Consider the following 23,167-nt stretch of genomic DNA (forward strand, 5'->3'; position numbering starts at 1 on the left):
TGGACAACAGCTAAGAGGGCATCCTTTCTTCATTACAAAATTGGATGAAATGGAAATAAGAGAGAAAACCAGAACATTCGTCTCTTATAAACAGAAAACTACATTTTTCATTTCCATTTCTTATCATAACTTGTTTTTCCAGACCTAAACGGTATAATGGTTCGAGTAAAAATGTAAAGAAAAATACAATCCAATATGAAAAAATCAAATTCTTAAATAGAAAAAAATTCTCTTATCAAGCTCAAATTAACATTTGAAATTATTCTGTCATATTTTGTACAACTAAAATGGTAAAAGTGAAGTGGAATTTGATCACGGGACAAATGTAGATTTCTAAGAATGATAGAATTTGTCCTTTTTCTTTAGCAGGTTTCTTGGTTATACTGAATTAGTTCACTGGTTACCAAAATTCTCCTTCTAGACTTTGTCTTTACATGAAATGTAGAATGCTTGTAGGCATATCATAGGTAATACAGGTTATCAACTTTAATGACCTCACAATAATCACCACCATGATTCTTAATATGACTGTGGTGAGCCTGCATTGACTTTGCTAGACATTTATATAGACTCAAAGTTTGTGGGGATACTATACTCTGAAACAAAAACAACGTATTTGCATTTTAAATACTTAACTTTCACCAATTGTGTACGCACACAAAAAATGGAATGCTTTCCCAATGAGAAGTTGGCTTCTTTGGAAATTCTCAACATTTGTATGCCATATGCTTTCAAATAATAAAATTTTCAATATTTAATAAAATAATCCCAAACTGAAACTCATCCATTGCAGCTGGAGTTGTTTCCTTATTTAGAATGGTTTACTAAATTTGAGTTGAGGGGAAGATAATTTAGGAAGAAGCCAAGTTTCTCCCAGTCAGACCACTTTTCTCATGCATGTTGAAGGTAATTTTATAGCACTCTATTAATGGAAAGATCTAAGCAAGATTAAGAGGCCTCTCCAGGTCCCTCCCACAGCCCAGCATGCACTGAAGTACTTTAAAGGAACTGTTTGCACTGGAATTCTCCCATGCATTAGCACTTAAATCTTTAAAATATCTTTGAAGCCCATCTGCTACAGAGCTTCATTTTTAATAAAAATGGAAAGGGGCAGTCATAACTATCTCTGATACACTAGGTGCTTTTTTTTCCTACAATTTTACTTTGTTGTACCTCAGAGGAGATCTTTAGATCAGTATTAGTTTCACTCACATGATATGAATTCATTGTAACCAATTTGTAATAATACAAATCATAGAAAAAGGAACTATATAGTACTGTAAACAGGCCCTTTTCGTTTTTTAGAGTTTATTCTAGGATATAGAATATATTACTATATTGCTCATTCACAAACTGATATAAAAACCTTTGCATATGGTGTCCAACAATATTTTTATATCCTAATGTACTGAGTACATTGTATTTTTGAAAGAGACTTTTAATAATGCAAAATACAGAAAAGAATACAATATTACGAATCATTCAATTCATATTAATCAGTTCCCCATATAGGTTTTTAGATATAGAGATTTTTTTGAAAAATAATAACATTATTATTATTTGATTCCTTAGTTTGATTACAATCAGGGATTATATAGTAATTTTCCGTAGAATTTAGGAACTGGTAAATTAGATAATGGCTTGATAAGATTTATATTAATCTGAAATATGTCTTTTTAAAAAAATTGACGTTTAGCATTGGATAAATTTAAGGTTGTAATTCTGGTTCTTTGATATATATATATATATATATATATATATATATATATATATATACACACACACACATATATATAGTCATAATACAATGAGTATTGTCTATATTTACTACACTGTGTATTAGATCTCTATGGCTTATTTATTACTTGTTATAAACTTGTACACTTAAACATCATCACTCCTATCATCTCCCACTCAATCCCCCAATAAATACCATTTTCTTCCTTGTTTTTTATAGGTTCGACTTTCTAGATTCCACATAGAAATGATAGAAAATTTTAAATTTTAGTCACAAGATTGCAACCAAAATTTGTCTTCTTGGTTCTCTTACCTAAATTGGGGTGTTTTTGCTTCCCAAACAAACAAAAAAAGAATAGCTTCTCACTTTGGAGGCAGTATATGCAATGCATAATGCCTGGTCTTTGAAGCTAAACCATTCACCCTATTATCTTATAAGGCTTGGCTAAGTTAATACTACTTTCTCTGAAGCTTAGTTGCAACCTTAGCAAAATGAGAATAAAAAGGGATTCAGGCCATCTGGTCACTGAGAACTTGAAACATGTTAATACATGTAGAGAGAGAGTATGGCACATAAATATTCCTCAATCCATGTTCTTTATAATACCATTATAGTGCTTTATTTTCCACATTTTTCCCCTACAGCTGGTTGACTCCAACTACTCCAGTACATTTACTTAGACAGAGATTAGAGACAGTGGCATCTCAGAATCAGTCCATTGGGTGTGTGCAAACTTCTTAAAGAGTCATAAACTTGTTTGACTTCAGCCTTCTGAAGTCACTCTACTTTCCCTTCATTTTCATCAGCATCAAGAAGTGGGATAGAGGAGGAAAAGCACAGGGTTTCCTTTCACAAATGGGAGAGGATTTCAGAATCTCCTTTGCAGAGACTGCGTAGATTGTGGCGTAATTTCAGTTCACTACCAAAAATGGAAATTAGTATGTTCCTAAAATGTATTGTGAGGAATAAATAAAATAGTGTATAATTCAGTAGACATTTAACAAATAATCCTGTCTGTCTGTCTGTGTATATGTATGAATAAATAAAATAGTGTATAATTCAGTAGACATTTAACAAATAATCTGTCTGTCTGTCTGTCTGTGTATATGTATGAAGACTGGATTAAGGAGTTTTACTTCAAGAAAGGTTAAAGGAGCATGTATGTGGTAGACAACATGCCAGCTGAAGCAACTAAAAATAAGCAGATAGAATGCAGAAAGCATTGCTTCTGAAGACAATAAAGATTACAGAGTCAAGATCCTAAAGAGAGGAGAACTGAAAGAACTGAGCTAAATTTCCATAGCTGCATTTTTCTCTGGGGAATTGCCAAATCTGAGTGCAAGAAATAAATCTGAGAATATGTACTTTGCTTGGGCAAATGGCCACTGCCAGGAGACAGAAAAAACAGCAGTTTATGATGATCTTTGGAGGCTGAACGTACAAAATTGGCCAAGATGCCAGCAGAATTGTGGGCAGAAAACTGAGCTTGACACACTGGCAGATTTCTTCCAATACATTTGTCAGAGTGTAAAACTGGAGAGACTAAAGACAAAGCAACTAATCAGAAAAAAATAAAATAAATAAAATCTACAACAAAAAACAAAACAAAAACAAAAACAACCACTTTCCATTCTAAAGAAATTCAGATTAGAATTTAGAAACGGCCAGGTAAGAAATTCCAGTGAGTATACAAGGTTCTCAGTTGAAAGTCCTGAATGACTATGACCTGGGAGTGCACATTAACTGAGGATAGATTGAGTCTCAGCAAAACCAAAATCATAACCTAGTTATATCTCAGCTGCATCTTTGAATGGATTTAGGTGAAGAGTCTCATTCTATATAATAAAAGAATAGAAACTCCCTAGAGAACAATGACATCATCTCCATTCTCAATGGTTTTTATATACAATATCCAATATTTAATTTAAAAAATTACTAGAAAAGCAGAGACAAGGTCATAGAAATAGTGTGTGTGTGTGTGTGTGTGTGTGTGTGTGTGTGTGTGTGTGTTTGTAGAGAGAGAGAGAGAAAGAGAGAAAGAGAGAGAGAGAGAGAGAGAGAGAGAGAGAGAGAGAGAAACTAGGAAAAAATATAGAAATTTCACAAGAGAATAGCATCAGAAAAAATGGGAATTCTAGACTAGGAAGTACAATAAATTAAATTAAGAATTTAGCAGATTGGGCAGAGTAGAACACAAGATCAGTAAACTGGAAGATACAGCAATAGTGAATATACAAACTGACATAAAGAGGATAAAAAATGAATTTTAAAAAAGAGTAAGTTTAAACCATTAACAGTATAAGTGACAGGTGAGACATTCTCCAATACTCTAACCAGTGAATAATTGGAATCCACTTGTGAATGGGAATGAAAGAATATTAAGAGAAACAATGCCCTGGAGTTTCAAAAACCAATTAAAGACAATAAAAACAGTTTGCAGAGCTCTATAAAATCCTAAAATATAAATACAAAAGAAAACAACACCTAGACATATAATAGCAAAACTGTTTAAAACTGGGGGGGGGGGGGGACATATTAGAAGCAGCCACAGAATGAAAAAGCACATATTACCTTCAAAGAAGCAACAATATGATTAACAGGTAACTTAACAGGAAAACATAATGGAATGAGTTCTGCAAATGTTTCAAGGAAATAATTACCAACTAAGATTTGTATACCCAACAAAAACACCCTTCAAGATAAAGGCAAAACAAAAACTGAGAAAAGGTGCCACTGGTTGACTTGCACTAAAAATGAAAATGAAAGGTCATTCTTTAGGTAGAAGGAAAATAACATGTTATCTGTGGAATTCATGATGTATGCAGAATATTACCTTGATTTCTATTTTGCCTCATATTAATAATTCTTAGTTATTCTTAGTTATTCTTTGAGTGACAAAAATTTTTCCATCTCTTCAAATACAATATTTTGTGTATTTTTAATTTGTGTATTTGTGTCTCTTATAAGTAACATGTAAGTGGATTTGACCTTTGGTTGTGTTTGTTATTGATTATCCCCCCCTTACCTGCAACATACATTCTAGGAGTCCTTCTCATTGCAAGTACTATTTGCACTCCTCACATTTTTGACCATTAATAATATAGCTAATTAGGACTGTTTCTTCTTTTTTTTCTTTGTATTTACTTTTTTTTTATTTCAGGGATAGGAGATGTGCGTGTGGTGATATTTATATAATTTCTCCTGATGACCATCATCCTTTAATATTTAACATACCTATTTAAAACTAGTTTTATCACTATTTAGAGTTTCTCATATCACTAGATATATTTATCACAGAAACAGCTTTCAATTTCCTTCCTCTTCTTGTCCCAATAGTTCCATGCTGATATTATCTTGTATTTCAATTTTATATTGTTTCAGTGTTTTAATATTAAGTTGCAAAAAGTGTTTGGCTTTAACTATAAGTTTCATTTGCACACCAAGTAAGTTTTATTTAGTCTCTTTGCACACCATTATTTATCTCCATCTTATGCTCTCTAAGATTCTTTTTTGTTTTCAGTCTCATTATAATCTATAACATTTGTTTTGGTAATTCATGCTTATATGTTTCCTTTGTGTTGGAAAACACACTTGAGTGTGTCTGGGAATGCTAGTTCTACTTATAGAATTATGTCTATAGAGATTTGGGGACAAAGCATAAAGTGCCACTAGGTTGGGAGGAACGATATCTTGATTTCTGAAGGAATCTCCTACTTTTTAAAAAAATGTTTTTTATTTATCTTGAGAGGTGGGGGGAGGAGAAGAAAGAGAGAGAGAGAGCAATAATCTAGAGCAGGCTCCTCATTGTCAGTGCAGAGCCCAATGAGGAGCTGGAACCCACATCCACGTGAGATCATGACCTGAGCCTAAATCAAGATGTTTAACTGACTAAATCACCCAGGTGCCCCAGGAATCTCCTACTCTTAAAGAAATATCAATATCTTTGGGGAGAGAGAGGGTACATCTTTTCATTGCTAGCTCAAATGCCTATACATTCAAGTGCAGTCTGAGATAAACTTCTTGCTGACTGCTGTTGCAGACCAGGTGTGTAGTAAAGAGAGCAGATTCGTATCAAATTTGGATGTACTTCGCCTAAAAGCACCAGCTTCCTCCTGCTCCTTCTATCTGAAATGACTCCTTCCTCTGCGTCAGCATGTGCTTTTATCTATGCATCTAATTTGCTTTTTGTCCTTTATTAATTCCTAAAATCAGTGGTCTATAGAAGCTATTCATTATTGTTGCACACATAATTATGAAACTACTCTGTAAAGTCCATATTTTATATGCCACTTCTAGAGTTCTAGGGTTTAAACAGTCAGCCATTTGGTACAATCTCTTAATTTATTGAGTTTTAGTCATTGATAAAGAATAAAAACATACAATATTTCAATGAGATAATGATGTAGCAAATGACCATGTTAGTCAATTGCTAATTGATGTATTCTTATTTTACATTTGCACCTGGGGAAAGATTCAAGTTATATTCTGATAGGTAGCTATTTATCTTGTTTTAGAACTGAGATACTATGTATGTAATCTCAAAGCATAAAAGATAAATCAATTAAATTAGTATTAGAACAATATGCTATTACAAGATTTGTCAGGAAAAAATAGTATCTAGCAGGACACAAAACTGCATTCACATTTTCCTACTTGACAGAAAACATGATTTCAGACTAAATAAAATGGTATTGTAGGCCTTCCTTCAGTCCACATTATTATTTTTTTTTATCTTCTATGACCTCTCAAAATACTATCCCCATTAGGGTTTTTAATTTATAAAATATTTCTTGCATATATATCCTTATACTCTGAAATTTTCAGAGTATCTATACCAGACCCTACCATAATTTTGATATTGCCTCGTTGCCCAGTCAATACTGGTTATATTGAATAAATATCAAGTACATAAAGTTAGACCTAAAGAGATTTTCACCCAAATAGGTAATTTTTTCTTTCCTGTTAGGAAGGTAGTTCAGCATATTTGATTTCTTAGACCTTATTTTTAGTTTTCAGCCACAAGACATCAATTTTTTCTTCTCCCTACTCTCGTTTTCTCTGCTTATTCCAATTGTAACATTCCCTTAACTCTCTGATTGAGACCTCTGTGATTTTCTCACATCCTCTCATTTGACACACCCCCTCTGAAAGACATTTAGCTGTAGTCTCAAGAGGAGCCTCCACCCCCAAGCCAACACCCTTCAATATTTGTAAGAGCCCCATGTTGAATTTGTAAATTCCTAGGAGCTGCTTCACCTAGACTGAGTCACAAGGTGTCAAAGGGATAATGCAGCCAGGCTAAAGTAAAATAAATTAAACCTTTACAGATATGAGTGAACCCGCAATAGATTTAATGTGTTAATGTCGATCCACATTTCCTAAGATGTACAGATACTGTCCTAGGAAAACATAAATTTTGAGAGAGTTTAAGATTTTTTTTACTAGGTAGGATGGACTTGAATTTCTTAGGTGTTTTCTCTATATATAAAACTCATCTATATCAACTAAGAGTCGGTAGAGCAAGGCAGATATGTGGGAAATATGAGTGGTTAACGGGTAGTAGGAAGAAGTTGGAAGCAGAAAACAAAAGAGCTAAGCAGGTGGCCAAGGCTCCAGGAGATAATATGGCAGAAAAAAAAGACCCTATTTATGCATAGCTGCTGTGTAGAATGTAATAGTAATTCACCTGTGAATTGATGATGAAGGTCTCTAGCTCTGAAGTCAGAAAGACCTGGGTTAAAAATCCCAGCCCCGCCAATTTAAGAACTGTATCCTTGAAAAGCTTTTGTTTTCTAATCTGTAAAATGAGAGTAGTAATAAAATTGTTTAGAGAGTATTATGAGGACTAAATTTGAAAACTCAGTTAAATAATGTTACTTCTTATTAGCTATTATCATTATAACTAATATAAGGCAGACAAGATAAGAATAAAATGTGAACAAGTAAACTTAGGTAGTGACAGATTTGGGTGACAGATGATTCAAACTGGGAATAAAAACAAGAAAATTAGTAAACAAACTCAGAGTAGAAGCCCGTGCTACTATATTTCAGACTTCTAGAGGGCATCATTAACATCAGAGTTTATAGTTATGGCCCCTTCTGGATTAATACAGTGAACAATTTGCATAGTTGTACTTAGTGGCCCTCGTAAAAGATGCTAATATTAATATAAGTTATACATTTTATAACTTAAAAAAATAAAGGCACTTACACAAAATATTTACTTGGTCATCCACTTGTATGTTCAGTATGAACTAAGACTAAAAGTGCCTTGGTTAATCTCAAATACAGTAAAACCTTGCTTTGCAAGCATAATTGATTCCAGAAACATGCTTGTAATCCAAAGCACTTGTATATCAGGGTGCCTGGGTGACTCAGTCAGTTCGGCGTCCGACTTGAGCTCGGGTCATGATCTCATGGTTCGTGGGTTCGAGCACTGTGTCAGGCTCTGTGCTGACAACTCAGAGCCTGGAGCCTGCTTCAGGTTCTATGTCTCCCTCTCTCTCTCTGCCCCCTCCCTGTTTGCATTGTCTCTCTCTCTCTCTTTCTCTCTCAAAGATAAACATTAAAAAAAAAAAAAAGCAATCACATATCAAAGCAAATTTCAAGAACCATTGGCTCAGTTGTGATCATGTGACATTTGGCATCAGGTACTCCTCGTATTGCAAGACATCACTCATTTATCAAGTTAAAATTGATTAGAAATGTTTGCTTGTCTTGCAGAACACTTGCAGAACAAGTTACTTGAGATCTAAGGTTTTACTGTATATTGAAAATGCATTATTTCATAATGAGAAATATGGTCTCTGGAAATTCACCACACATGGAAAGAAACTTTAATTGTCCCAAAAGAAGAAAGAAACTCCTAAATATGAGAGAGAGGACTTTCTCAGAGCGGTCTCTGTGAGTGACTGGAACAACAGTTGTAAACTTGTAACAAGACAATCACGGTTGGGAAACTTGGCCATGAGAATTAATATGATGGAGCAGTAAAGTCTCAATTCTTTCCTCAAAGCTTAACTTTCTGTAGCAATAAACTGTCTTCTCTAAAACAATGATGGCTGATCACACATCTTTCACTAATTCACCACTCAAACTTCAGCCCTCTTAAGAATCCCTCTGGTGGCAAGACCAGGCTCACATCATGATCTCACACTGGACACAGGGCTGACTGGAAGTTTGGTTGTTCAGTGCAACTTCCAAATGTGAGAGGAAGCTCTCTATGAAAGGCAGCTCCTCTCTTTCTACTGTTCTTAATATAGGTGAAGGGAAACTGTGTCTCTTAGGCAACCATGATGAATGTTTGCCATAAATTAGCAAAAAGCTCAATATGTAATTTATTCCTGGCTGGAATTTTCTCCCAAGTAGGTTATGCTATATACTACACAGACATACATACAAGGAGAAGAAAGAAAAAAGTCAAGACTTATAATTACATTCACATGTTGGCTAATTGGGCCCTTCGGGGCCTTCTTCCTAATTATAAGAGGGCATACAAAGAAGAAATATCACTAAAAGCGAGTATGTATAGAATGAATATGAGTTTAAATGGGTTGTTCTGGCTATATAAAAGCTGTAAAACTTGATAGGAAAGGAATGCTATTACTTGCCAAACATCTCCTACACATTAAAAAAAAAAAAAAAAATCAAGCCCACAGCAGTGTCATTGACAGAATATAAGATGAGAAAAAACTTATGTTAGCTTTAAAGAGGACACGTTGAAAAAGGAAGACTCCTAATCTACATGCTAGATGTATGTTTTTTTTTATATGTTTCAGAAATGCAAGGAAATTATGGACTTATGATACCACTTGAAATAAAAAAACACATATTTTCATGGCAAATTCAATATACATAAGATTTTTGTAAGACTTCTGAAAAGAAAATTCCATAAATACATGACCTAACTATAAACTTGAAAATCTTCAGAGAATGTATTCATTTGTCATACATAAACTTTGATGTTATTATCTCATAATAAAAGCAAAGGTAGATTTTGATCCCTGACACTGGAAACCTACACATTATTGCTCTGATAACTCTTAAAGTAAAATTTACAGTCGTTTCTCTTCAGTTTCTCCTGGGGATTTAAGATGGCAGAAAGGGTAGAGAAAGAGTGTACCTATGGTAACGTAAATCATGGAACTTTTTACAAGGTTGTAGTTTATTTTATTTTACATCAAGTGGTACCCTTTTGACACGTCAATATAAGTCTGAATGTTTATAGTAGATGTGTATATAATATTACATTACACCTCATAACCAAGATAAACTGGCATGAACCCTAAAGCTCAATAGGAATAAGATTGCCTTTATCTCTTAAAACTGTCATTTTAATTTTCTACACTAGACAATGCTATAGATGCAGGATGACTGAAGTTCCTAGTGGCTGTTAGACCACAATCTTGTAATGTTTTGAATTTAGTGCCTAATCAAATTGCATTGCTTTTAGTATTCTTATCTTGATTTATGTGAATTGGTATAGGGTACCCTCCTTAGTATACCCGAAGGAACAGTGTATTTTTATAGCATTCTAAATGCAAATCCTGCCCCCAGATTTATGCCATGGACAATGGAACTGCACTATTAAAGAATTTCAAATGAAACCCAGAAAAACTGAAATGACGATTTTCGAGTCAGTCTTTAGTGGCTGGTCCTCATGTTCCATGGGCTTCCATGACAGCCAGAGTGCTTGCATGGCACAGTCCACAGCCTGCAATTTCAAAGTTGCCTTCTGTGGAGTTGGAATTAAATGCCCAGTTAATACAAAGGAGAATTTCCCCTGTGCAAAATCTAATCAAATGTAATATGTCTATATTATAACTACCATTTCTATGACTATTATAATTCAAGTTCCTAATTATGAGTTCAGTTCATAAAAAGAAAATTGGCTTTCATTTGAGCAGCATTTTGAGTCAGAAATGGAAAACACACATTTAAGTACACAGGTTTTCAATTCATTATTCTTTTTATTTCAATACCCATTATGGGCCCAATTCTATCCTCAAACACTGATATTCAACTCCCTGTGCAGTCAGGTTTATACACAAATCAGAGGCTCCACTTAAGTAGGAGAGGTAGGGAAATTATTCCTGAGAAAGGGGGAGAATTTAATGATTCAGATGGCAGATTTGAAAAAAGGATACCTCTTAGAAGCAAGACTAAATATACGAGATCAAATAATCTCAAACTATGTATGTTTGAGAAAATAATCAAATCGTTGGTTTCTATTGCTTGCCATTCAATGTTCTGGTATGGTTTTCTCCGTAGAGACATAACCGCTCTATCCCCATTTATCTCAGCATTAGTTTAATCTGAGATAGTTTTACTTGGGACCATAGACTATACAAATTGGTCTGCCTCTTAACTCCATTAAATGCAGAGAAATCATTTTAGATAAACTTATAATATCTAATTTAAAAAGTAGTCAAACACCAAAAATATTTCACCTGAAAATATCTTTCAGTATATTTTTACTTTGTTTTATTCTTTTTAAATCTCAAAACACACTTCTACACTAGAGTAAAGGCAAAAATGTTATTGGTCTTGAGGCCAGGCCACAAGAGTTGATTTAACTTTTGACATTTGTAATACCTCAGAGTGGGCCTGACCTTTAAATATTCCATCTTGTGTGGCACCTGGGTGGCTCAGTTGGTTAAGTATCCCACTTCATCTCAGGTCATGATCTCACAGTTCACGGGTTTGAGCCACACATCAGGCTCTGTGCTGAAAGCTCAGAGCCTGGAGCCCGTTTCAGATTCTGTCTCCCTCTCTCTCTGCCTTTCCCCCGCTTTTGTCCTCTCTCTCTCTCTCTCTCTCTCTCTCTCTCTCTCTCTCTCTCTCTGTGTCTTTCTGTCTCTGTCTCTCTCTTTCTCAAAAATAAATATTAAAAAAAAATTAAATAGTCCATCTTGTCAGCACGATAAATTATGAATCCCAAGTATTGAGGAACCTAGATTCTCTCTGACCCTAAACCAAAGCACTGATTTTTAACGGAAGGGTAAGTGGATTTATGCACTTGGTTGAAGACAAGTTGAAAGAATCTCTAGCCACTGGGTAGCATGCAAGACAAGTGGTATTGTTCCAGGAGAACAGGAGACTGGGAACAAGAATGAATACCAGCTTCTTTGGCTCTCAAATAAAAAACGGAATAAGAAATCCATGAAAACATTATCAGGAAATCAGAGGACGCATCATCAATAGTGCTGAATGATCATGTATAGATAGAGACGGCAAAGAGACTTCATTAAAACATAACAGGTCATCTTTAAATTTGTGAAATACGAAGTTGTAAATGTGTTGTCAAAAAGGGAATGTTTCTGCAAAGCCCACAGTTGCCAGTATGATGGTGATTCACTACATCTACAATAGGAAAGATAGCTGTGACTGAATCAGTAACTGAGCACACGTACAAAAAGGCCCATTTGGGCATTCCTATCAAAACCAAAGAAGGTTCATTAGATTTTCCAGCTCATGAGAAATGTAAGCCTGTTCCAAAAGGAAAAATCTGTCCCTAATTCATTTATTTCTGTTTCTGTGGAGTGCATTTTCCATTGAAATGGAATATATGAAGACCTGAACTGTCTCTATTTATTAACCATCATGTTCACAATTTTCAGAACATAATAGAACCTCAATAAATATGTGTTCAATGATTTTACGTGTGAGAAGGTGTTGTTCTTGAATTTATTTGCTCTGATCAAGCATATTAAAAACAAACTCTATTTTTCAAATGATTTGTAAAAGGGATGCTTGTCAAAGGAAATTAAGTGAAATTAAACTTTTAAAGTACTCACATTTAATGCACTAAGTGCTATGCCCTATGATTTGGACTCTATACACATTTTATAGCTTGATAATTCAGGGTTCAGTGAAAGAAAAGAAAAAGGCATGTCAAGAATTTAAGGGCTTATTGGAGCAATGATCAGCCTGGAAAAGGAGAAGTCAGGGACTCTGCCACTAGCATTCAAGTCATTCTTCTTTAAATCCTATCCTGAGGTCAGAAATTTGCTACTGCTATTTAGGAATCAGAAAATGTTAGGAGTCTACTTCCACTATCACAGCTGCCCCATGGCTCGGAGGCTGGTGACTGGGGGTAGACCTCTCATAGACAAACCGAAGCACTTTTAGAAAAAGACTAAACATCATGGGATAGTTCTCAGAATAGGTCATATTAAAAATAGTTGATTAAATTAAGGATACTTATCTTGGAAAATAGAAAATTAAAAGAGGAATAGACACTTTTTGCATGCACAGCCTAAAAAAAGCCATGGGGGTACCCATTTGGTCCTACGCATACAACACAAGGATTGGAATAAGAAGTTGATGAGTTAGCTTTGAGTCACTGAGACAGTTCCAAATTGTTAGATGTAAAAATTTAAAGTGCTAGAGGCTGAGTTAGATGATCTCATCCATGCATGCTACTTATATTACAAGAAAAATGAAACTATTAAATGGATATACTTCCTAACTTATACAGTATTTACATACTGAATATGTAGTCATTAAACATAAAATTCACCTTGATATTAAAAAACAATTAGAAATTAACACATTCTGTACTTCAACAACTGAAATATTCTAGTGATACCAGTAATTGTGGTTTATAATCTCTACTCTGCCAGACTCTGCCTCATTCTCTAAGTATCCCCAGCACACAAATGGCCTGTAACTGATAGGGCCAGGACTCAAAACCAGGTCTGTGAGGAGCCCATAGAAAACTCTCCAAAACTTATCCAGGCAACAAAATACAACTTGAATAAATTGGACATCACTACCTCAGATAATTTATCATCTTTATACATAATTCTGAATAAGATGAAGCATGCAAAAGAAGTTAAACTGGATTTTTATAAGATTGTTTTGTGATATATTTTATAAAAGACAATTTTAAAAATAATGTAATGCATTTGTCCTTAAATTCATAAATAATGGGTTTAAGTCACAGTTCTATCAACTAATTACACGATTGTACACCTGACTCAATTTTTTGGACTTAAATATCCTACACTGTAAAATAAATAAAAGATTTGGGCTACCTAACCCATTAAGAAAATTCAATGATGTAAACTATACACAACTGATAAATTATAAATGTATACATAAATCATTATAATCACAACAATTAATTATTGACCAAATGTTAGCTACTCTGCTTGGTGATTTATAGGCAATATTTCATTTAATATTCACAGTTGTCTTAATAATACTATTAGAGTATTAGAAAAATCCAATGAAGGAGATACTCATTGTTTTAACGGATAAGCAAAACAAGGCCTAGAGATCCATCTATTTTGCTGAAAGTCATACAGTTACCAAGTAGTTATGGGGCTCTTAAACTCACACTCATAAATTATAGCTATATAGATTTTACTCATAATTACTTTATTGCTTATACTAATTTGTAATAGGTATGATACTTGTTACATTTTTATTTGTTATTCCCAAAACGATAGAAAAGTTTGAAGAACAAATATACACACCATTGACCTTGTCTGTTTATCCTCTGCAATTTTGAGTAGATTATAATGAAAATTCTTACGTAGTGTATGGAATTTAATCATAGACTTGGTTTATGTGGAAAGGCATTACATTTAATACCCCTGAGAGAACACCTCAACTCAGTTCTTTGGTTTCTAAGGAATCCAAACAACTACTATTATTTAGATGAATGGTTTCTTAAATTACACATGTTTTTTTATCTGTGGAGAATTATCACATGTCCCCAACTCATGCTATAACAATTCTCTTTAAAGTCTTTGAAGAGAGTATCCAATGAATTAAAGTAGGTAAACTTCTGGTATTTATGTTTAATTCACACAATTTCCATAAAGATAAGAGTTTAAAACATTCTAGTGGTCTAATAATAAATATTCCTAAAGACCATGAGAAATTCTACATGGAGAGGTTCCAAGAGTGTCATCACAATAGAAACTGAGTTTTCAGGAAGTAACATACACAGGTATACCTTGTTTACCTTGTTTATAGGAACTAAGAATACACGAGTCATAAGGAAAAGAACATGGTGTAAATGAGATTGTAAATTACCCTTACATTACCGAACAGTAGCACTACAATCCCATAACTGTCAAATTGAAAACTATCTATTCTACTTCACTGGCTAATCTATGAGGAGTCTGCAAAAACACTTGGAAAATGTGCAATAGCCCAGAAACACATGTCCTTCAGTGACAGTGGAAAAAAAAAAATTGTAATTTAAGGGCTTATGGTATCTTGTGGCGTTAAAAATTCTCTCTGGGAAAGCCCAGAGTCTGTAATTCTTAGGAAAGAAGATATAGCTTGGTTCCCACCTGTAAGTTTTTGAACCTTTAATTCAAAGTGAAATCTAAAAGTGGTAGTGTTAGTGGTACCTCACTAGAGGTACTCAAAGAGTGGGATCACTCTTTGTATCTTAAACTCAAATATATACCCCCCTACACACACACAAAAAAAAAAACAAAATGAAAATAATCCAAGTAATTTAATGAAACTTTCCATAAATCTAAAATACAAGCTTGAAATAATACAGAGAGAGGGTAGAAGAGAGAGGGAAAAAGAATTACTTGAAGCTAGCTAGCATGTAGGAAAGACAGGAATAATGTCCTACATCTGAATAAATACATCATTCTAATTTTATATTAAGAGTGCATCTACTTACGTTTGCCTATAATGAAATAAGGTAGTTTAATGTAAAATAAGTTGCCAATTTCAGTAAAATTTTAAAACAAACACCATGTGTAAAATTAGGAATCAGCTTCAAGTAGTTTTATCTTTAAATTTAGAGAACTCAGATAATTGCACACAAAAATTTAAATTTCAGCGGGAGAACAATATTAATGGCACCATGAATCCTCCTGAAATAATTCCTAAAGCCAAATTTAAAGGCTGATTTTTTTTCTTTAGAATTCTATGCAGTGAATGAGTTTATGCAATAAACCCAGTTTTTAACCAGAATATATATCCCAGGAACATACACATGCGAGATTAACACATATCTCAAACTCAGTTTTTGGGTATCTCTATAAGCTTTCTTCCATTTTTTTGAGGTATATTACAAACTTTAAGGTAACATATTTTAAACTAAATTTTGTAAATGTTTCCTAATGCAATTGGAATTGTATCTCAAGGCCTTATGAAAATAAAAGGTTTTAAAGTGAATTACAAAATGTATCACAGTCTACTATTACATAGATCTTTTATTTAATTATCAAAAGTATACTGACTATTTCCTGATGTGTTTTTATCCTAAGCCCCATTTCATTAGTATGAGAGCTTAAAACACTATTCATTAATGAGAAAATTTTGATGATGCATATCTTCATTCTCTTATAGTACTTTATTATCATGGTAATATTAATTTAGATACTACCCAAAACTTATAATAGTCCAACATTAGGAATTGAAAGTCTTTTCATCACTTCTAATTATACACTAGGTTTTTTAATTCCAGATATAAAATGTAAAGAGGCTTCATTTTATTCACAGTGTTCTCTGGAAAAATGATATACAGTTTTGTTTCATAGAAAATGTAAATGAATGCAAATAATACATTTCCCTTTACCTCTTATGTAACCTATAGAAGCATATATTTATACTTAGCATCAGTCTTTTGTGTAAGTATAAATATATCTTCCTCTCATATGTGAAAATGTTTCATTAGCAAGTCATTTCTTTCTGGGGAAGCTTTATCCTACAGCAATGTTAAGGGGATGGACTTGGGAGCCAGACTGACCAGATTTGACTTATGGCACATTCACTTCCTGGCTGTGTGCCATTTGGAAATCTACTCACCCTTTCCTGCATCAGTTGCCCATCTGTAAAATGGAGAAAATAATAGCTGTTCCTGTTAAGGTAGTTTTGAGGGTTACTTGAATTAATATAAATACAGTTGGAACTGTGCCCATCATAAAAGAAGTATTGTACATTAGGTTATTATTGAGAATCATATTCAAAAAATACTTACTGAGAGATAACTATGTGCTAGGCACTCTTCATTGTACAGAGACTATTTTGGTTACTAAGTTTGATCTGAAATGCCATTATTAATGAATAACCAATCACTTTCCTAGGAAATGAATTATCAAGATAAATGCTCTCTAATCTCAAAAGATTTACAGTCAAGGGAGTAAAATGATGATTATATAACACTGTGAGAAGTATTCTGATAGAAATATGCACAGGGCACCCTTAAAAGCATAAAGGCGAGATACAATGCGGAACAGTTTAGGTCAGATAAGCTGAAATGTGACCATCTATGGAAGAGGTAATATGTGTACTGATTGACATAGGCTAAAGGGATATTTCTTGAAAAGTGTGAGCAACCTTAAAGCACATATGTCAAAAGCAATTTTCCCATAAGAAGTAATGAGAAAAGATTACATTGCCTCATTTCTAGGACACCAGCTACAGTTATAGGTTAATTGCTGATTCTGGTACTGATTAAAAGAGTATCAGAGGTCTCTTCTACCAGCCCCTAAGGGCAAAAATTGCAAATGCTACAAGGCCCCCTTAGGAAAGGCTGGTCAATAAAACAGCTTCTACTCTGCCCTGTGGAATAGCACACAGCAAAGGCTTTATATGACTTATTAGAAGTAGAGATTCCTATTGACCTTGATTACTAAAAGGCTGCTCTCCTGATATAATTCACAGCCAACCTGAATGGTTAAGGAAAAAAAAAATAAATAAAGCAAAACCACAAAAGTGAAAAAACGAAGCAGCAATAAGCAGCCATTTATCAACGACTAACTTAAGATGAAGAATACAACACTGATGAATAATGATATATGTATGTTAAGGAGTCCAGATAGAATGCATGCATATATTTCAACAAAAATAAGTTTCTATCTCAAAAGTTCAAATAAGTTCATTGACTTCTTTTTACCTGGTCGGGAGGAGTCTAGCAGCATGAATGTCAGGAGCTCTGAAGAGAAGCCAGGAAACCTATTGAAAAAAACAATGACGGAAAAACTTTAAAAAGGAAGTAAAAATAAAAGATTATAAAAGTATTAGGTATCAGGGCTTTTTAAACATTTTTGAAGAAAATATACTAACACATATTTGACATATTACTATCTTTAGTGCAACTATACCTTGATACTCATTTCATCTGCTTTAAGAAGTACATAATTTTATTTTATTATATTTCAAAGGGGAAAAATAAACACCTTTGATCTCAAAATACTTGAAATGGGAGAGAATGAATGATCACATAAAAACCTTCCATTTAACAGTTTAGATAGTAATAAATGTAGAACCAAATGCATATTTAATTGTATGATATTTCATTTGTGGGACATCCAAATGGAATGAGTTTTACTCTTTCGATAAGGCAGGAAATGTTCCCAGAGTAAGGAGGTATAAGAAATCATGTATGTCTCTAATTTGAAGACTAAAATAATATTTGTGGCATCATCACAGCTGATATATCTTGGCATACTCATAACCTATATTTACTAATTTTAATTTTTTTATAGGAGAGTTTTAATATTCCAGCCTAGGAATGCCTCACGCCCTCACTCCTCCAGTAGATATGAGATGCCTAATGATAAAGAATATGTATTTGGCTTTGTCACAGAACCTTCTCTGTTGAGCCAATCTTCATAAATACCTTGTGGATTAACTTACTTATACACACTAAGCATTTAAGGGCTTGATGATATTCAATGTTATGGTTTCCACTACACATGGTTGATTATTTTATACAAACCTTTTTTATTCATTCATTCATTCATTCATTCATTCATTCATTCATTCATTCACACATGGTTATTGTCTGTTCACAACTTGCCAGACACTAAAGAACTAGTAATATCATGATGGGGGGAAAGGGTACAGGAGAGGGAGAGATATGAGTTCTTCCTTTACAGAGTTTGTTTTAAGTAAGGGAATTAGAGGTTGAGGAAACAATTTCATAGACATTAAATCAATTACAATTTTATAAGTGCTAAGAAGGGATGAAAGATTTATTAGGTTATTTTTATGAAACCAGGCCCTCACTTAATCTGGAAAGGCTCTTCTAGATTGTGATTGGGTGAAAAAACACAAAACCGTGTGAGATAGAGAGCCTAAGTGAGGGAAAACATCCCGGCACAGGCAATATCATGTATAAAACATCTGTCACAGAGATAAGTATCCGTATATCAACAATGACAGTTTCCCCTACTGTAATGTGCAATCTTCATTAGACATAGCCCTGACTGGAAAGGGAGTGTTTCTTAGGCTTCTTTTGCATCCACAGGTGGTTATGGGCCTAACTCCCATCGAAGGAGTTTGATGAAAATGGTGTGTATCATTTCTTTTCCATGGTTGGCCCCTGGGTGGGAAGGAGCCCAAGTATCTGAAATATCACATGAAAGAAAGTCACCTAACTGCAAGAAACACCCCTATATTTTAAATAGTATTTTTAATTATTTTTACTTTTTCAATGTTTATTTTTGAGAGAGAGAGTCAGAGAGAGCGTGAACAGGGGGAGGGCAGAGAGACAAGAACAGAATCCGAAGCAGGCTCCAGGCTCCGAGCTGTCAGCACAGAGCCCGATTTGGGGCTTGGACTCACAAACTGAGATATCATGACCTGAGCCAAAGTCAGATGCTAAACCAACTGAGCCACCCAGGCACCCCTAAAATATTATTTTGAAAATATAGCTGAAATACATAGTCCTTTATGATTTTCACAGATAAAGACCACCAAAACTAAACTCCCAGTCCAAAGTCATAAAAGTTTAATAAAAGTGGCACCACAAGTGCTATTCAGCAGAATGAAACAGGAGAATTAAACCTCTACATTTTTCAGACAGTTTACAAAGATTTGAAGAAAAATTAAATTAGGTAATGTACAAGTAAAAATTACATAATCATTGAATTAAAACAACAACAACAAAACATAACTGTGAGAACTGTCAAACATGGAAGAAATGCATCACAGAAATCCAAAAGATTCAAATTCAAAAGAAAAGACAGAAGCTATAAAACAAGGAGGATAGAATAGAAATGTCTCAAATTTTTCTAATATGATTCACAGAAGACAATAGAAAATAAGAGGACAATACTGGCAAATACAGTGAATGAGAATTTGACAGAATTGATGAAAAAGAATACTTTGGCTCAGGAAATACATGTCCTTCCATGAAAAATAAACAATAGGAAATCCACACCTAGATACATTATAAACATATTTTAAAATATCAAGTGCAGGAAGAAAAACTTAAAAGTAGCTAAAAAGAAAAGGAAAATTACTTACAAAATCTGCAACATCACAATAAATATAAGTAGACAGTGGAATAATAATATCCTCGAGGTCCTGAGAAAAGGGTGGTGGGAGGAGAAAACTATCAAATTAGGATTAGATACCAAGCTAAACTATCACTAAAGATTTTAGAAGAAATTAAGACATTTGAGACAAAGAACTTGCCACTAACCTATCCTCGCTGAAGGAAATCTTACAAGATTATTTCACAATGATAAATTGGATCAGAAAAAGAAAATCTGAGATTAAAAAAAGAAAGAAAGAAAAAAAGGTAGGCTATGAAATTGAGAAATGTATGAATAACTCTAAAGAAATGTTGACTATATGATATAGTTTAAATAATAGTAATATGAGGATAATAAATCAAGGTGGACTAAAATTATATCTCATACCTGACAATAATTCTATAAGAAGGAGAAGGAACAGGGTGCCTAGGTGGCTCAGTCAGTTAAGCGCCCCGACTTCAGCTCAGGTCATGATCGCACAGTCTGTGAGTTCGAGTCCCACGTTGGGCTCTGTGCTGACAGCTCAGAGCCTGGAGCCTGCTTTGGATTCTGTGTCTCCCTCTCTCTCTGCCCCTCACCTGCTCATGCTCTGTCTCTCTCTATCTCAAAAATAAATAAAAACATTTAAAAAAACTTTTTTAAAATAAAAAAATAAATAAATAAAAGAAGGAGAAGGAACAGATTCCAATTAAAATATTCTAAGCCAGTTACATTGAAACTACATTCCACGATTAGTACCAGTCCACAAAGTGTCTTGTACTGATCTGTGACAAGAAATACACTGAAATTGAGAGTAAGAGTTTAGAAACTTTAAAAGCATTTTGACAGAATAATTTTATGTCTGTTAAATCTAGTAGTAATCACAAGATAGGCTTGCATTTAGTGTACATTTTATTCATTTCACTCTTCTAGTAACATGTGCCCATTTTATTTTACTGATCAGTCCATGAAGAATTGGAAAATTTGAAAAAAAAATTATTTACCACTGACACCTTGAGAAGTATTGTTCTCAAGTCCTGTATGTTTGGGGAAGGAATAGAGAAATTATCTTGAGACAGAAGTAGATCAAATAAATATAAAAATCCAATGGGTAATCACTAAAAGATTAAAAATAATCAAGTAGCATAGCTGACAGCAGAGAATCTCTTGCTACAGAGATCAAGGGACTAAGGAACAGTCACGAGGAGCTGAAAAACGCTTTAAACGAAATGCATAACAAAATGGAAACCACCACGGCTCGGATTGAAGAGGCAGAGGAGACAACAGGTGAACTAGAAGATAAAGTTATGGAAAAAGAGGAAGCTGAGAAAAAGAGAGATAAAAAAATCCAGGAGTATGAGGGGAAAATTAGAGAACTAAGTGATACACTAAAAAGAAATAATCTACGCATAATTGGTATCCCAGAGGAGGAAGAGAGAGGGAAAGGTGCTGAAGGGGTACTTGAAGAAATAATAGCTGAGAACTTCCCTGAACTGGGGAAGGAAAAAGGCATTGAAATCCAAGAGGCACAGAGAACTCCCTTCAGACGTAACTTGAATCGATCTTCTGCACGACATATCATAGTGAAACTGGCAAAATACAAGGATAAAGAGAAAATTCTGAAAGCAGCAAGGGGTAAACGTGCCCTCACATATAAAGGGAGACCTATAAGACTCGTGACTGATCTCTCTTTTGAAACTTGGCAGGCCAGAAAGAATTGGCACGAGATTTTCAGTGTGCTAGACAGAAAAAATATGCAGCCGAGAATCCTTATCCAGCAAGTCTGTCAGTTAGAATAGAAGGAGAGATAAAGGTCTTCCCAAACAAACAAAAACTGAAGGAATTTGTCACCACTAAACCAGCCCTACAAGACATCCTAAGGGGGACCCTGTGAGACAAAGTACCAGAGACATCACTACAAGCATAAAACATACAGACATCACAATGACTCTAAACCCATATCTTTCTATAATAACACTGAATGTAAATGGATTAAATGTGCCAACCAAAAGACATAGGGTATCAGAATGGATAAAAAAACAAGACCCATCTATTTGCTGTCTACAAGAGACTCATTTTAGACCTGAGGACACCTTTAGATTGAGAGTGAGGGGATGGAGAACTATTTATCATGCTACTGGAAGCCAAAAGAAAGCTGGAGTAGCCATCCTTATATCAGACAAACTAGACTTTAAATTAAAGGCTGTAACAAGAGATGAAGAAGGACATTATATAATAGTGACAGGGTCTATCCATCAGGAAGAGTTAACAATTATAAATGTCTATGCGCCGAATACCAGAGCGCCCAAATATATGAAACAATTACTCATAAACATAGGCAACCTTATTGATAAGAATGTGGTAATTGCAGGGGACTTTAACACCCCACTTACAGAAATGGATACATCATCTAGACACACGGTCAATAAAGAAACAAGGGCCCTGAATGAGACATTGGATCAGATGGACTTGACAGATATATTTAGAACTCTGCATCCCAAAGCAACAGAATATACTTTCTTCTCGAGTGCACATGGAACATTCTCCAAGATAGATCATATACTGGGTCACAAAACAGCCCTTCATAAGTTTACAAGAATTGAAATCATACCATGCATACTTTCAGACCACAATGCTATGAAGCTTGAAATCAACCACAGAAAAAAGTCTGGAAAACCTCCAAAAGCATGGAGGTTAAAGAACACCCTACTAACGAATGAGTGGGTCAACCAGGCAATTAGAGAAGAAATTAAAAAATATATGGAAACAAACGAAAATGAAAATACAACAATCCAAACGCTTTGGGACGCAGCGAAGGCAGTCCTGAGAGGAAAATACATTGCAATCCAGGCCTATCTCAAGAAACAAGAAAAATCCCAAATACAAAATCTAACAGCACACCTAAAGGAAATAGAAGCAGAACAGCAAAGGCAGCCTAAACCCAGCAGAAGAAGAGAAATAATAAAGATCAGAGCAGAAATAAACAATATAGAATCTAAAAAAAACTGTAGAGCAGATCAACGAAACCAAGAGTTGGTTTTTTGAAAAAATAAACAAAATTGACAAACCTCTAGCCAGGCTTCTCAAAAAGAAAAGGGAGATGACCCAAATAGATAAAATCATGAATGAAAATGGAATTATTACAACCAATCCCTCAGAGATACAAACAATTATCAGGGAATACTATGAAAAATTATATGCC

The 23,167-nt window shown here is 34.2% G+C and overlaps 1 long non-coding RNA gene across 1 annotated transcript in view; it reads right to left on the reverse strand.

The window, feature by feature from the left end:
- The window catches only part of LOC147578118 (uncharacterized), a 392,554-nt gene that overhangs the window by 286,109 nt on the left and 83,278 nt on the right, over nucleotides 1–23,167 (reverse strand). Inside the window, exon 3 of the long non-coding RNA XR_015254203.1 lies at nucleotides 17,619–17,677. This is a non-coding gene — a long non-coding RNA (uncharacterized LOC147578118). The remainder of the gene's footprint in view (nucleotides 1–17,618; nucleotides 17,678–23,167) is intronic.

Source organism: Puma concolor, chromosome C1 (assembly GCF_028749965.1).
Source record: "Puma concolor isolate L17-30 chromosome C1, mPumCon1.1.hap2, whole genome shotgun sequence".
Classification (NCBI taxonomy): domain Eukaryota; kingdom Metazoa; phylum Chordata; class Mammalia; order Carnivora; family Felidae; genus Puma; species Puma concolor.